Here is a 15142-nt window from a genome sequence, read left to right on the forward strand (position 1 = left end):
GTAAGCCTATCAGAAAAGTAACGCGAGACTTGTAGCACGGGTCATGTCTTGCAGAATCTCTGACATCTGAGGCCGTCGCTTGGACAGTGTCCCTTTGGCGCAGAGGATAGCGCGTTGGACTTCTAATCCAAAGGTCGTGGGTTCGATCCCCACAAGGGACGGGCAATTTTTAAAAATATGTGCCGATCACGAGATGGGTATTGACATATGGGTAACCACAAGCGTCTTCAAAAGGTGAAAATTGTTGTGACCTCAGTTCTATGCTTAAATATGTTGACCTTACACACACAAGCAAAATTCTCGTAGATCTGTTATCCATGACGCTGTTATGTGTAAATGCTGTACAAACGGAACCATATCTTCACGTGCCTGTTCACGCAAATTTTCTTTCAATGCCCAATTTTTACCTACAGATAGAAATATAGCAATAGAACGCACATTTTGTACAGAAGCAAATACAATGAAGAGTGAAATAAGTTTGTATTACTTCACGAGTCAATGTACGTAATCCCAGTCATGATCTTTAATTCTTCCAGCCCAAGGTGAGAGGGTTTCAGTTTCCTCTGCCACAAGTGAGAAAAGTAGACTGTTTCACAACAAGATATTGTACTATGGGTCCTTAACTGTTCCCATTAAACAATGGCACTCTGTATCTATAGAAACGGCGGCAATTTTCGCTTCAGCACAGGGGGCTTTTACTGGAGACTGTCAGGAGGGGGCTTGCTGGATACATGAAGGGAGAAGACCAGACAGAGATGTCTGACGCTCCGCTGATGCTTGCAGAAAACTACGTTAAGTATGATTCCCGCCTATAACTGACGGCGAGAGAGATGCATCATCTGTCCACGTCTCATCGAAACACACTGTCACCAAGCAATGGCTGACGCTTCGAGGACGGCATGAAATTGCCAGGGAGGTGATGCAGCTAACGTTCCTGGTAAATGTGCTAACAGGGCACACACGTCCGTTGGAGTGTATACATATGATGGGGACCGGCTGTGACACAGCAGTCAACCAAAGTCAAAAAATGTGACTAATCATACAGTGTTTCCAGTGTGTCGTTTACCACTTTGTGAGTGGATGCTGTTCTAAAGAACGTAATTCCCACTTATCTGTAAGCAGCGCACGTGAGCGAATGTAATAGCAGGACTGTGTTACTACGATTGTACAGAGCAACTCTGTCAATACGCAGGTGTTTCAATCAGTAGGGCCATGGTAAATAGAGCGATTCGGAGCGATGTATCGTGTCTGTTACATAAATAATGAGTCTTTGATGTAATTGCTTCAGAGAAATATGAAAGTAAGCCTATCAGAAAAGTAACGCGAGACTTGTAGCACGGGTCATGTCTTGCAGAATCTCTGACATCTGAGCCCGTCGCTTGGACAGTGTCCCTTTGGCGCAGAGGATAGCGCGTTGGACTTCTAATCCAAAGGTCGTGGGTTCGATCCCCACAAGGGACGGGCAGTTTTTAAAAATATGTGCCGATCACGAGATGGGTATTGACATATGGGTAACCACAAGCGTCTTCAAAAGGTGAAAATTGTTGTGACCTCAGTTCTATGCTTAAATATGTTGACCTTACACACACAAGCAAAATTCTCGTAGATCTGTTATCCATGACGCTGTTATGTGTAAATGCTGTACAAACGGAACCATATCTTCACGTGCCTGTTCACGCAAATTTTCTTTCAATGCCCAATTTTTACCTACAGATAGAAATATAGCAATAGAACGCACATTTTGTACAGAAGCAAATACAATGAAGAGTGAAATAAGTTTGTATTACTTCACGAGTCAATGTACGTAATCCCAGTCATGATCTTTAATTCTTCCAGCCCAAGGTGAGAGGGTTTCAGTTTCCTCTGCCACAAGTGAGAAAAGTAGACTGTTTCACAACAAGATATTGTACTATGGGTCCTTAACTGTTCCCATTAAACAATGGCACTCTGTATCTATAGAAACGGCGGCAATTTTCGCTTCAGCACAGGGGGCTTTTACTGGAGACTGTCAGGAGGGGGCTTGCTGGATACATGAAGGGAGAAGACCAGACAGAGATGTCTGACGCTCCGCTGACGCTTGCAGAAAACTACATTAAGTATGATTCCCGCCTATAACTGACGGCGAGAGAGATGCATCATCTGTCCACGTCTCATCGAAACACACTGTCACCAAGCAATGGCTGACGCTTCGAGGACGGCATGAAATTGCCAGGGAGGTGATGCAGCTAACGTTCCTGGTAAATGTGCTAACAGGGCACACACGTCCGTTGGAGTGTATACATATGATGGGGACCGGCTGTGACACAGCAGTCAACCAAAGTCAAAAAATGTGACTAATCATACAGTGTTTCCAGTGTGTCGTTTACCATTTTGTGAGTGGATGCTGTTCTAAAGAACGTAATTCCCACTTATCTGTAAGCAGCGCACGTGAGCGAATGTAATAGCAGGACTGTGTTACTACGATTGTACAGAGCAACTCTGTCAATACGCAGGTGTTTCAATCAGTAGGGCCATGGTAAATAGAGCGATTCGGAGCGATGTATCGTGTCTGTTACATAAATAATGAGTCTTTGATGTAATTGCTTCAGAGAAATATGAAAGTAAGCCTATCAGAAAAGTAACGCGAGACTTGTAGCACGGGTCATGTCTTGCAGAATCTCTGACATCTGAGCCCGTCGCTTGGACAGTGTCCCTTTGGCGCAGAGGATAGCGCGTTGGACTTCTAATCCAAAGGTCGTGGGTTCGATCCCCACAAGGGACGGGCAATTTTTAAAAATATGTGCCGATCACGAGATGGGTATTGACATATGGGTAACCACAAGCGTCTTCAAAAGGTGAAAATTGTTGTGACCTCAGTTCTATGCTTAAATATGTTGACCTTACACACACAAGCAAAATTCTCGTAGATCTGTTATCCATGACGCTGTTATGTGTAAATGCTGTACAAACGGAACCATATCTTCACGTGCCTGTTCACGCAAATTTTCTTTCAATGCCCAATTTTTACCTACAGATAGAAATATAGCAATAGAACGCACATTTTGTACAGAAGCAAATACAATGAAGAGTGAAATAAGTTTGTATTACTTCACGAGTCAATGTACGTAATCCCAGTCATGATCTTTAATTCTTCCAGCCCAAGGTGAGAGGGTTTCAGTTTCCTCTGCCACAAGTGAGAAAAGTAGACTGTTTCACAACAAGATATTGTACTATGGGTCCTTAACTGTTCCCATTAAACAATGGCACTCTGTATCTATAGAAACGGCGGCAATTTTCGCTTCAGCACAGGGGGCTTTTACTGGAGACTGTCAGGAGGGGGCTTGCTGGATACATGAAGGGAGAAGACCAGACAGAGATGTCTGACGCTCCGCTGACGCTTGCAGAAAACTACATTAAGTATGATTCCCGCCTATAACTGACGGCGAGAGAGATGCATCATCTGTCCACGTCTCATCGAAACACACTGTCACCAAGCAATGGCTGACGCTTCGAGGACGGCATGAAATTGCCAGGGAGGTGATGCAGCTAACGTTCCTGGTAAATGTGCTAACAGGGCACACACGTCCGTTGGAGTGTATACATATGATGGGGACCGGCTGTGACACAGCAGTCAACCAAAGTCAAAAAATGTGACTAATCATACAGTGTTTCCAGTGTGTCGTTTACCACTTTGTGAGTGGATGCTGTTCTAAAGAACGTAATTCCCACTTATCTGTAAGCAGCGCACGTGAGCGAATGTAATAGCAGGACTGTGTTACTACGATTGTACAGAGCAACTCTGTCAATACGCAGGTGTTTCAATCAGTAGGGCCATGGTAAATAGAGCGATTCGGAGCGATGTATCGTGTCTGTTACATAAATAATGAGTCTTTGATGTAATTGCTTCAGAGAAATATGAAAGTAAGCCTATCAGAAAAGTAACGCGAGACTTGTAGCACGGGTCATGTCTTGCAGAATCTCTGACATCTGAGCCCGTCGCTTGGACAGTGTCCCTTTGGCGCAGAGGATAGCGCGTTGGACTTCTAATCCAAAGGTCGTGGGTTCGATCCCCACAAGGGACGGGCAATTTTTAAAAATATGTGCCGATCACGAGATGGGTATTGACATATGGGTAACCACAAGCGTCTTCAAAAGGTGAAAATTGTTGTGACCTCAGTTCTATGCTTAAATATGTTGACCTTACACACACAAGCAAAATTCTCGTAGATCTGTTATCCATGACGCTGTTATGTGTAAATGCTGTACAAACGGAACCATATCTTCACGTGCCTGTTCACGCAAATTTTCTTTCAATGCCCAATTTTTACCTACAGATAGAAATATAGCAATAGAACGCACATTTTGTACAGAAGCAAATACAATGAAGAGTGAAATAAGTTTGTATTACTTCACGAGTCAATGTACGTAATCCCAGTCATGATCTTTAATTCTTCCAGCCCAAGGTGAGAGGGTTTCAGTTTCCTCTGCCACAAGTGAGAAAAGTAGACTGTTTCACAACAAGATATTGTACTATGGGTCCTTAACTGTTCCCATTAAACAATGGCACTCTGTATCTATAGAAACGGCGGCAATTTTCGCTTCAGCACAGGGGGCTTTTACTGGAGACTGTCAGGAGGGGGCTTGCTGGATACATGAAGGGAGAAGACCAGACAGAGATGTCTGACGCTCCGCTGACGCTTGCAGAAAACTACATTAAGTATGATTCCCGCCTATAACTGACGGCGAGAGAGATGCATCATCTGTCCACGTCTCATCGAAACACACTGTCACCAAGCAATGGCTGACGCTTCGAGGACGGCATGAAATTGCCAGGGAGGTGATGCAGCTAACGTTCCTGGTAAATGTGCTAACAGGGCACACACGTCCGTTGGAGTGTATACATATGATGGGGACCGGCTGTGACACAGCAGTCAACCAAAGTCAAAAAATGTGACTAATCATACAGTGTTTCCAGTGTGTCGTTTACCACTTTGTGAGTGGATGCTGTTCTAAAGAACGTAATTCCCACTTATCTGTAAGCAGCGCACGTGAGCGAATGTAATAGCAGGACTGTGTTACTACGATTGTACAGAGCAACTCTGTCAATACGCAGGTGTTTCAATCAGTAGGGCCATGGTAAATAGAGCGATTCGGAGCGATGTATCGTGTCTGTTACATAAATAATGAGTCTTTGATGTAATTGCTTCAGAGAAATATGAAAGTAAGCCTATCAGAAAAGTAACGCGAGACTTGTAGCACGGGTCATGTCTTGCAGAATCTCTGACATCTGAGCCCGTCGCTTGGACAGTGTCCCTTTGGCGCAGAGGATAGCGCGTTGGACTTCTAATCCAAAGGTCGTGGGTTCGATCCCCACAAGGGACGGGCAATTTTTAAAAATATGTGCCGATCACGAGATGGGTATTGACATATGGGTAACCACAAGCGTCTTCAAAAGGTGAAAATTGTTGTGACCTCAGTTCTATGCTTAAATATGTTGACCTTACACACACAAGCAAAATTCTCGTAGATCTGTTATCCATGACGCTGTTATGTGTAAATGCTGTACAAACGGAACCATATCTTCACGTGCCTGTTCACGCAAATTTTCTTTCAATGCCCAATTTTTACCTACAGATAGAAATATAGCAATAGAACGCACATTTTGTACAGAAGCAAATACAATGAAGAGTGAAATAAGTTTGTATTACTTCACGAGTCAATGTACGTAATCCCAGTCATGATCTTTAATTCTTCCAGCCCAAGGTGAGAGGGTTTCAGTTTCCTCTGCCACAAGTGAGAAAAGTAGACTGTTTCACAACAAGATATTGTACTATGGGTCCTTAACTGTTCCCATTAAACAATGGCACTCTGTATCTATAGAAACGGCGGCAATTTTCGCTTCAGCACAGGGGGCTTTTACTGGAGACTGTCAGGAGGGGGCTTGCTCGATACATGAAGGGAGAAGACCAGACAGAGATGTCTGACGCTCCGCTGACGCTTGCAGAAAACTACATTAAGTATGATTCCCGCCTATAACTGACGGCGAGAGAGATGCATCATCTGTCCACGTCTCATCGAAACACACTGTCACCAAGCAATGGCTGACGCTTCGAGGACGGCATGAAATTGCCAGGGAGGTGATGCAGCTAACGTTCCTGGTAAATGTGCTAACAGGGCACACACGTCCGTTGGAGTGTATACATATGATGGGGACCGGCTGTGACACAGCAGTCAACCAAAGTCAAAAAATGTGACTAATCATACAGTGTTTCCAGTGTGTCGTTTACCACTTTGTGAGTGGATGCTGTTCTAAAGAACGTAATTCCCACTTATCTGTAAGCAGCGCACGTGAGCGAATGTAATAGCAGGACTGTGTTACTACGATTGTACAGAGCAACTCTGTCAATACGCAGGTGTTTCAATCAGTAGGGCCATGGTAAATAGAGCGATTCGGAGCGATGTATCGTGTCTGTTACATAAATAATGAGTCTTTGATGTAATTGCTTCAGAGAAATATGAAAGTAAGCCTATCAGAAAAGTAACGCGAGACTTGTAGCACGGGTCATGTCTTGCAGAATCTCTGACATCTGAGCCCATCGCTTGGACAGTGTCCCTTTGGCGCAGAGGATAGCGCGTTGGACTTCTAATCCAAAGGTCGTGGGTTCGATCCCCACAAGGGACGGGCAATTTTTAAAAATATGTGCCGATCACGAGATGGGTATTGACATATGGGTAACCACAAGCGTCTTCAAAAGGTGAAAATTGTTGTGACCTCAGTTCTATGCTTAAATATGTTGACCTTACACACACAAGCAAAATTCTCGTAGATCTGTTATCCATGACGCTGTTATGTGTAAATGCTGTACAAACGGAACCATATCTTCACGTGCCTGTTCACGCAAATTTTCTTTCAATGCCCAATTTTTACCTACAGATAGAAATATAGCAATAGAACGCACATTTTGTACAGAAGCAAATACAATGAAGAGTGAAATAAGTTTGTATTACTTCACGAGTCAATGTACGTAATCCCAGTCATGATCTTTAATTCTTCCAGCCCAAGGTGAGAGGGTTTCAGTTTCCTCTGCCACAAGTGAGAAAAGTAGACTGTTTCACAACAAGATATTGTACTATGGGTCCTTAACTGTTCCCATTAAACAATGGCACTCTGTATCTATAGAAACGGCGGCAATTTTCGCTTCAGCACAGGGGGCTTTTACTGGAGACTGTCAGGAGGGGGCTTGCTGGATACATGAAGGGAGAAGACCAGACAGAGATGCCTGACGCTCCGCTGACGCTTGCAGAAAACTACATTAAGTATGATTCCCGCCTATAACTGACGGCGAGAGAGATGCATCATCTGTCCACGTCTCATCGAAACACACTGTCACCAAGCAATGGCTGACGCTTCGAGGACGGCATGAAATTGCCAGGGAGGTGATGCAGCTAACGTTCCTGGTAAATGTGCTAACAGGGCACACACGTCCGTTGGAGTGTATACATATGATGGGGACCGGCTGTGACACAGCAGTCAACCAAAGTCAAAAAATGTGACTAATCATACAGTGTTTCCAGTGTGTCGTTTACCACTTTGTGAGTGGATGCTGTTCTAAAGAACGTAATTCCCACTTATCTGTAAGCAGCGCACGTGAGCGAATGTAATAGCAGGACTGTGTTACTACGATTGTACAGAGCAACTCTGTCAATACGCAGGTGTTTCAATCAGTAGGGCCATGGTAAATAGAGCGATTCGGAGCGATGTATCGTGTCTGTTACATAAATAATGAGTCTTTGATGTAATTGCTTCAGAGAAATATGAAAGTAAGCCTATCAGAAAAGTAACGCGAGACTTGTAGCACGGGTCATGTCTTGCAGAATCTCTGACATCTGAGCCCGTCGCTTGGACAGTGTCCCTTTGGCGCAGAGGATAGCGCGTTGGACTTCTAATCCAAAGGTCGTGGGTTCGATCCCCACAAGGGACGGGCAATTTTTAAAAATATGTGCCGATCACGAGATGGGTATTGACATATGGGTAACCACAAGTGTCTTCAAAAGGTGAAAATTGTTGTGACCTCAGTTCTATGCTTAAATATGTTGACCTTACACACACAAGCAAAATTCTCGTAGATCTGTTATCCATGACGCTGTTATGTGTAAATGCTGTACAAACGGAACCATATCTTCACGTGCCTGTTCACGCAAATTTTCTTTCAATGCCCAATTTTTACCTACAGATAGAAATATAGCAATAGAACGCACATTTTGTACAGAAGCAAATACAATGAAGAGTGAAATAAGTTTGTATTACTTCACGAGTCAATGTACGTAATCCCAGTCATGATCTTTAATTCTTCCAGCCCAAGGTGAGAGGGTTTCAGTTTCCTCTGCCACAAGTGAGAAAAGTAGACTGTTTCACAACAAGATATTGTACTATGGGTCCTTAACTGTTCCCATTAAACAATGGCACTCTGTATCTATAGAAACGGCGGCAATTTTCGCTTCAGCACAGGGGGCTTTTACTGGAGACTGTCAGGAGGGGGCTTGCTGGATACATGAAGGGAGAAGACCAGACAGAGATGTCTGACGCTCCGCTGACGCTTGCAGAAAACTACATTAAGTATGATTCCCGCCTATAACTGACGGCGAGAGAGATGCATCATCTGTCCACGTCTCATCGAAACACACTGTCACCAAGCAATGGCTGACGCTTCGAGGACAGCATGAAATTGCCAGGGAGGTGATGCAGCTAACGTTCCTGGTAAATGTGCTAACAGGGCACACACGTATGTTGGAGTGTATACATATGATGGGGACCGGCTGTGACACAGCAGTCAACCAAAGTCAAAAAATGTGACTAATCATACAGTGTTTCCAGTGTGTCATTTACCACTTTGTGAGTGGATGCTGTTCTAAAGAACGTAATTCCCACTTATCTGTAAGCAGCGCACGTGAGCGAATGTAATAGCAGGACTGTGTTACTACGATTGTACAGAGCAACTCTGTCAATACGCAGGTGTTTCAATCAGTAGGGCCATGGTAAATAGAGCGATTCGGAGCGATGTATTGTGTCTGTTACATAAATAATGAGTCTATGATGTAATTGCTTCAGAGAAATATGAAAGTAAGCCTATCAGAAAAGTAACGCGAGACTTGTAGCACGGGTCATGTCTTGCAGAATCTCTGACATCTGAGCCCGTCGCTTGGACAGTGTCCCTTTGGCGCAGAGGATAGCGCGTTGGACTTCTAATCCAAAGGTCGTGGGTTCGATCCCCACAAGGGACGGGCAATTTTTAAAAATATGTGCCGATCACGAGATGGGTATTGACATATGGGTAACCACAAGCGTCTTCAAAAGGTGAAAATTGTTGTGACCTCAGTTCTATGCTTAAATATGTTGACCTTACACACACAAGCAAAATTCTCGTAGATCTGTTATCCATGACGCTGTTATGTGTAAATGCTGTACAAACGGAACCATATCTTCACGTGCCTGTTCACGCAAATTTTCTTTCAATGCCCAATTTTTACCTACAGATAGAAATATAGCAATAGAACGCACATTTTGTACAGAAGCAAATACAATGAAGAGTGAAATAAGTTTGTATTACTTCACGAGTCAATGTACGTAATCCCAGTCATGATCTTTAATTCTTCCAGCCCAAGGTGAGAGGGTTTCAGTTTCCTCTGCCACAAGTGAGAAAAGTAGACTGTTTCACAACAAGATATTGTACTATGGGTCCTTAACTGTTCCCATTAAACAATGGCACTCTGTATCTATAGAAACGGCGGCAATTTTCGCTTCAGCACAGGGGGCTTTTACTGGAGACTGTCAGGAGGGGGCTTGCTGGATACATGAAGGGAGAAGACCAGACAGAGATGTCTGACGCTCCGCTGACGCTTGCAGAAAACTACATTAAGTATGATTCCCGCCTATAACTGACGGCGAGAGAGATGCATCATCTGTCCACGTCTCATCGAAACACACTGTCACCAAGCAATGGCTGACGCTTCGAGGACGGCATGAAATTGCCAGGGAGGTGATGCAGCTAACGTTCCTGGTAAATGTGCTAACAGGGCACACACGTCCGTTGGAGTGTATACATATGATGGGGACCGGCTGTGACACAGCAGTCAACCAAAGTCAAAAAATGTGACTAATCATACAGTGTTTCCAGTGTGTCGTTTACCACTTTGTGAGTGGATGCTGTTCTAAAGAACGTAATTCCCACTTATCTGTAAGCAGCGCACGTGAGCGAATGTAATAGCAGGACTGTGTTACTACGATTGTACAGAGCAACTCTGTCAATACGCAGGTGTTTCAATCAGTAGGGCCATGGTAAATAGAGCGATTCGGAGCGATGTATCGTGTCTGTTACATAAATAATGAGTCTTTGATGTAATTGCTTCAGAGAAATATGAAAGTAAGCCTATCAGAAAAGTAACGCGAGACTTGTAGCACGGGTCATGTCTTGCAGAATCTCTGACATCTGAGCCCGTCGCTTGGACAGTGTCCCTTTGGCGCAGAGGATAGCGCGTTGGACTTCTAATCCAAAGGTCGTGGGTTCGATCCCCACAAGGGACGGGCAATTTTTAAAAATATGTGCCGATCACGAGATGGGTATTGACATATGGGTAACCACAAGCGTCTTCAAAAGGTGAAAATTGTTGTGACCTCAGTTCTATGCTTAAATATGTTGACCTTACACACACAAGCAAAATTCTCGTAGATCTGTTATCCATGACGCTGTTATGTGTAAATGCTGTACAAACGGAACCATATCTTCACGTGCCTGTTCACGCAAATTTTCTTTCAATGCCCAATTTTTACCTACAGATAGAAATATAGCAATAGAACGCACATTTTGTACAGAAGCAAATACAATGAAGAGTGAAATAAGTTTGTATTACTTCACGAGTCAATGTACGTAATCCCAGTCATGATCTTTAATTCTTCCAGCCCAAGGTGAGAGGGTTTCAGTTTCCTCTGCCACAAGTGAGAAAAGTAGACTGTTTCACAACAAGATATTGTACTATGGGTCCTTAACTGTTCCCATTAAACAATGGCACTCTGTATCTATAGAAACGGCGGCAATTTTCGCTTCAGCACAGGGGGCTTTTACTGGAGACTGTCAGGAGGGGGCTTGCTGGATACATGAAGGGAGAAGACCAGACAGAGATGTCTGACGCTCCGCTGACGCTTGCAGAAAACTACATTAAGTATGATTCCCGCCTATAACTGACGGCGAGAGAGATGCATCATCTGTCCACGTCTCATCGAAACACACTGTCACCAAGCAATGGCTGACGCTTCGAGGACGGCATGAAATTGCCAGGGAGGTGATGCAGCTAACGTTCCTGGTAAATGTGCTAACAGGGCACACACGTCCCTTGGAGTGTATACATATGATGGGGACCGGCTGTGACACAGCAGTCAACCAAAGTCAAAAAATGTGACTAATCATACAGTGTTTCCAGTGTGTCGTTTACCACTTTGTGAGTGGATGCTGTTCTAAAGAACGTAATTCCCACTTATCTGTAAGCAGCGCACGTGAGCGAATGTAATAGCAGGACTGTGTTACTACGATTGTACAGAGCAACTCTGTCAATACGCAGGTGTTTCAATCAGTAGGGCCATGGTAAATAGAGCGATTCGGAGCGATGTATCGTGTCTGTTACATAAATAATGAGTCTTTGATGTAATTGCTTCAGAGAAATATGAAAGTAAGCCTATCAGAAAAGTAACGCGAGACTTGTAGCACGGGTCATGTCTTGCAGAATCTCTGACATCTGAGCCCGTCGCTTGGCCAGTGTCCCTTTGGCGCAGAGGATAGCGCGTTGGACTTCTAATCCAAAGGTCGTGGGTTCGATCCCCACAAGGGACGGGCAATTTTTAAAAATATGTGCCGATCACGAGATGGGTATTGACATATGGGTAACCACAAGCGTCTTCAAAAGGTGAAAATTGTTGTGACCTCAGTTCTATGCTTAAATATGTTGACCTTACACACACAAGCAAAATTCTCGTAGATCTGTTATCCATGACGCTGTTATGTGTAAATGCTGTACAAACGGAACCATATCTTCACGTGCCTGTTCACGCAAATTTTCTTTCAATGCCCAATTTTTACCTACAGATAGAAATATAGCAATAGAACGCACATTTTGTACAGAAGCAAATACAATGAAGAGTGAAATAAGTTTGTATTACTTCACGAGTCAATGTACGTAATCCCAGTCATGATCTTTAATTCTTCCAGCCCAAGGTGAGAGGGTTTCAGTTTCCTCTGCCACAAGTGAGAAAAGTAGACTGTTTCACAACAAGATATTGTACTATGGGTCCTTAACTGTTCCCATTAAACAATGGCACTCTGTATCTATAGAAACGGCGGCAATTTTCGCTTCAGCACAGGGGGCTTTTACTGGAGACTGTCAGGAGGGGGCTTGCTGGATACATGAAGGGAGAAGACCAGACAGAGATGTCTGACGCTCCGCTGACGCTTGCAGAAAACTACATTAAGTATGATTCCCGCCTATAACTGACGGCGAGAGAGATGCATCATCTGTCCACGTCTCATCGAAACACACTGTCACCAAGCAATGGCTGACGCTTCGAGGACGGCATGAAATTGCCAGGGAGGTGATGCAGCTAACGTTCCTGGTAAATGTGCTAACAGGGCACACACGTCCGTTGGAGTGTATACATATGATGGGGACCGGCTGTGACACAGCAGTCAACCAAAGTCAAAAAATGTGACTAATCATACAGTGTTTCCAGTGTGTCGTTTACCACTTTGTGAGTGGATGCTGTTCTAAAGAACGTAATTCCCACTTATCTGTAAGCAGCGCACGTGAGCGAATGTAATAGCAGGACTGTGTTACTACGATTGTACAGAGCAACTCTGTCAATACGCAGGTGTTTCAATCAGTAGGGCCATGGTAAATAGAGCGATTCGGAGCGATGTATCGTGTCTGTTACATAAATAATGAGTCTTTGATGTAATTGCTTCAGAGAAATATGAAAGTAAGCCTATCAGAAAAGTAACGCGAGACTTGTAGCACGGGTCATGTCTTGCAGAATCTCTGACATCTGAGCCCGTCGCTTGGACAGTGTCCCTTTGGCGCAGAGGATAGCGCGTTGGACTTCTAATCCAAAGGTCGTGGGTTCGATCCCCACAAGGGACGGGCAATTTTTAAAAATATGTGCCGATCACGAGATGGGTATTGACATATGGGTAACCACAAGCGTCTTCAAAAGGTGAAAATTGTTGTGACCTCAGTTCTATGCTTAAATATGTTGACCTTACACACACAAGCAAAATTCTCGTAGATCTGTTATCCATGACGCTGTTATGTGTAAATGCTGTACAAACGGAACCATATCTTCACGTGCCTGTTCACGCAAATTTTCTTTCAATGCCCAATTTTTACCTACAGATAGAAATATAGCAATAGAACGCACATTTTGTACAGAAGCAAATACAATGAAGAGTGAAATAAGTTTGTATTACTTCACGAGTCAATGTACGTAATCCCAGTCATGATCTTTAATTCTTCCAGCCCAAGGTGAGAGGGTTTCAGTTTCCTCTGCCACAAGTGAGAAAAGTAGACTGTTTCACAACAAGATATTGTACTATGGGTCCTTAACTGTTCCCATTAAACAATGGCACTCTGTATCTATAGAAACGGCGGCAATTTTCGCTTCAGCACAGGGGGCTTTTACTGGAGACTGTCAGGAGGGGGCTTGCTGGATACATGAAGGGAGAAGACCAGACAGAGATGTCTGACGCTCCGCTGACGCTTGCAGAAAACTACATTAAGTATGATTCCCGCCTATAACTGACGGCGAGAGAGATGCATCATCTGTCCACGTCTCATCGAAACACACTGTCACCAAGCAATGGCTGACGCTTCGAGGACGGCATGAAATTGCCAGGGAGGTGATGCAGCTAACGTTCCTGGTAAATGTGCTAACAGGGCACACACGTCCGTTGGAGTGTATACATATGATGGGGACCGGCTGTGACACAGCAGTCAACCAAAGTCAAAAAATGTGACTAATCATACAGTGTTTCCAGTGTGTCGTTTACCACTTTGTGAGTGGATGCTGTTCTAAAGAACGTAATTCCCACTTATCTGTAAGCAGCGCACGTGAGCGAATGTAATAGCAGGACTGTGTTACTACGATTGTACAGAGCAACTCTGTCAATACGCAGGTGTTTCAATCAGTAGGGCCATGGTAAATAGAGCGATTCGGAGCGATGTATCGTGTCTGTTACATAAATAATGAGTCTTTGATGTAATTGCTTCAGAGAAATATGAAAGTAAGCCTATCAGAAAAGTAACGCGAGACTTGTAGCACGGGTCATGTCTTGCAGAATCTCTGACATCTGAGCCCGTCGCTTGGACAGTGTCCCTTTGGCGCAGAGGATAGCGCGTTGGACTTCTAATCCAAAGGTCGTGGGTTCGATCCCCACAAGGGACGGGCAATTTTTAAAAATATGTGCCGATCACGAGATGGGTATTGACATATGGGTAACCACAAGCGTCTTCAAAAGGTGAAAATTGTTGTGACCTCAGTTCTATGCTTAAATATGTTGACCTTACACACACAAGCAAAATTCTCGTAGATCTGTTATCCATGACGCTGTTATGTGTAAATGCTGTACAAACGGAACCATATCTTCACGTGCCTGTTCACGCAAATTTTCTTTCAATGCCCAATTTTTACCTACAGATAGAAATATAGCAATAGAACGCACATTTTGTACAGAAGCAAATACAATGAAGAGTGAAATAAGTTTGTATTACTTCACGAGTCAATGTACGTAATCCCAGTCATGATCTTTAATTCTTCCAGCCCAAGGTGAGAGGGTTTCAGTTTCCTCTGCCACAAGTGAGAAAAGTAGACTGTTTCACAACAAGATATTGTACTATGGGTCCTTAACTGTTCCCATTAAACAATGGCACTCTGTATCTATAGAAACGGCGGCAATTTTCGCTTCAGCACAGGGGGCTTTTACTGGAGACTGTCAGGAGGGGGCTTGCTGGATACATGAAGGGAGAAGACCAGACAGAGATGTCTGACGCTCCGCTGACGCTTGCAGAAAACTACATTAAGTATGATTCCCGCCTATAACTGATGGCGAGAGAGATGCATCATCTG

The 15142-nt window shown here is 44.0% G+C and overlaps 12 non-coding genes across 12 annotated transcripts; all 12 read left to right on the plus strand.

Moving 5' to 3' along the window:
- The first annotated feature begins 88 nt into the window (after positions 1-88).
- Positions 89-161, plus strand: Trnar-ucu (transfer RNA arginine (anticodon UCU)). Its single transcript has one exon. It is a non-coding gene; the product is annotated as a tRNA-Arg (tRNA).
- A 1227-nt stretch (positions 162-1388) lies between these two features.
- Positions 1389-1461, plus strand: Trnar-ucu (transfer RNA arginine (anticodon UCU)). Its single transcript has one exon. It is a non-coding gene; the product is annotated as a tRNA-Arg (tRNA).
- Positions 1462-2688: 1227 nt separating this feature from the next.
- On the plus strand, positions 2689-2761 carry Trnar-ucu (transfer RNA arginine (anticodon UCU)). The gene has a single exon. It is a non-coding gene; the product is annotated as a tRNA-Arg (tRNA).
- A 1227-nt stretch (positions 2762-3988) lies between these two features.
- Positions 3989-4061, plus strand: Trnar-ucu (transfer RNA arginine (anticodon UCU)). Its single transcript has one exon. It is a non-coding gene; the product is annotated as a tRNA-Arg (tRNA).
- A 1227-nt stretch (positions 4062-5288) lies between these two features.
- On the plus strand, positions 5289-5361 carry Trnar-ucu (transfer RNA arginine (anticodon UCU)). Its single transcript has one exon. It is a non-coding gene; the product is annotated as a tRNA-Arg (tRNA).
- Positions 5362-6588: 1227 nt separating this feature from the next.
- Trnar-ucu (transfer RNA arginine (anticodon UCU)) lies at positions 6589-6661 on the plus strand. The gene has a single exon. It is a non-coding gene; the product is annotated as a tRNA-Arg (tRNA).
- A 1227-nt stretch (positions 6662-7888) lies between these two features.
- Trnar-ucu (transfer RNA arginine (anticodon UCU)) lies at positions 7889-7961 on the plus strand. Its single transcript has one exon. It is a non-coding gene; the product is annotated as a tRNA-Arg (tRNA).
- A 1227-nt stretch (positions 7962-9188) lies between these two features.
- Trnar-ucu (transfer RNA arginine (anticodon UCU)) lies at positions 9189-9261 on the plus strand. The gene has a single exon. It is a non-coding gene; the product is annotated as a tRNA-Arg (tRNA).
- Positions 9262-10488: 1227 nt separating this feature from the next.
- Trnar-ucu (transfer RNA arginine (anticodon UCU)) lies at positions 10489-10561 on the plus strand. The gene has a single exon. It is a non-coding gene; the product is annotated as a tRNA-Arg (tRNA).
- A 1227-nt stretch (positions 10562-11788) lies between these two features.
- Positions 11789-11861, plus strand: Trnar-ucu (transfer RNA arginine (anticodon UCU)). Its single transcript has one exon. It is a non-coding gene; the product is annotated as a tRNA-Arg (tRNA).
- Positions 11862-13088: 1227 nt separating this feature from the next.
- On the plus strand, positions 13089-13161 carry Trnar-ucu (transfer RNA arginine (anticodon UCU)). The gene has a single exon. It is a non-coding gene; the product is annotated as a tRNA-Arg (tRNA).
- A 1227-nt stretch (positions 13162-14388) lies between these two features.
- Positions 14389-14461, plus strand: Trnar-ucu (transfer RNA arginine (anticodon UCU)). Its single transcript has one exon. It is a non-coding gene; the product is annotated as a tRNA-Arg (tRNA).
- The last annotated feature ends 681 nt before the right edge of the window (positions 14462-15142 follow it).

Source organism: Schistocerca serialis, chromosome 1, assembly GCF_023864345.2.
Source record: "Schistocerca serialis cubense isolate TAMUIC-IGC-003099 chromosome 1, iqSchSeri2.2, whole genome shotgun sequence".
In the NCBI taxonomy this organism is placed as follows: domain Eukaryota; kingdom Metazoa; phylum Arthropoda; class Insecta; order Orthoptera; family Acrididae; genus Schistocerca; species Schistocerca serialis.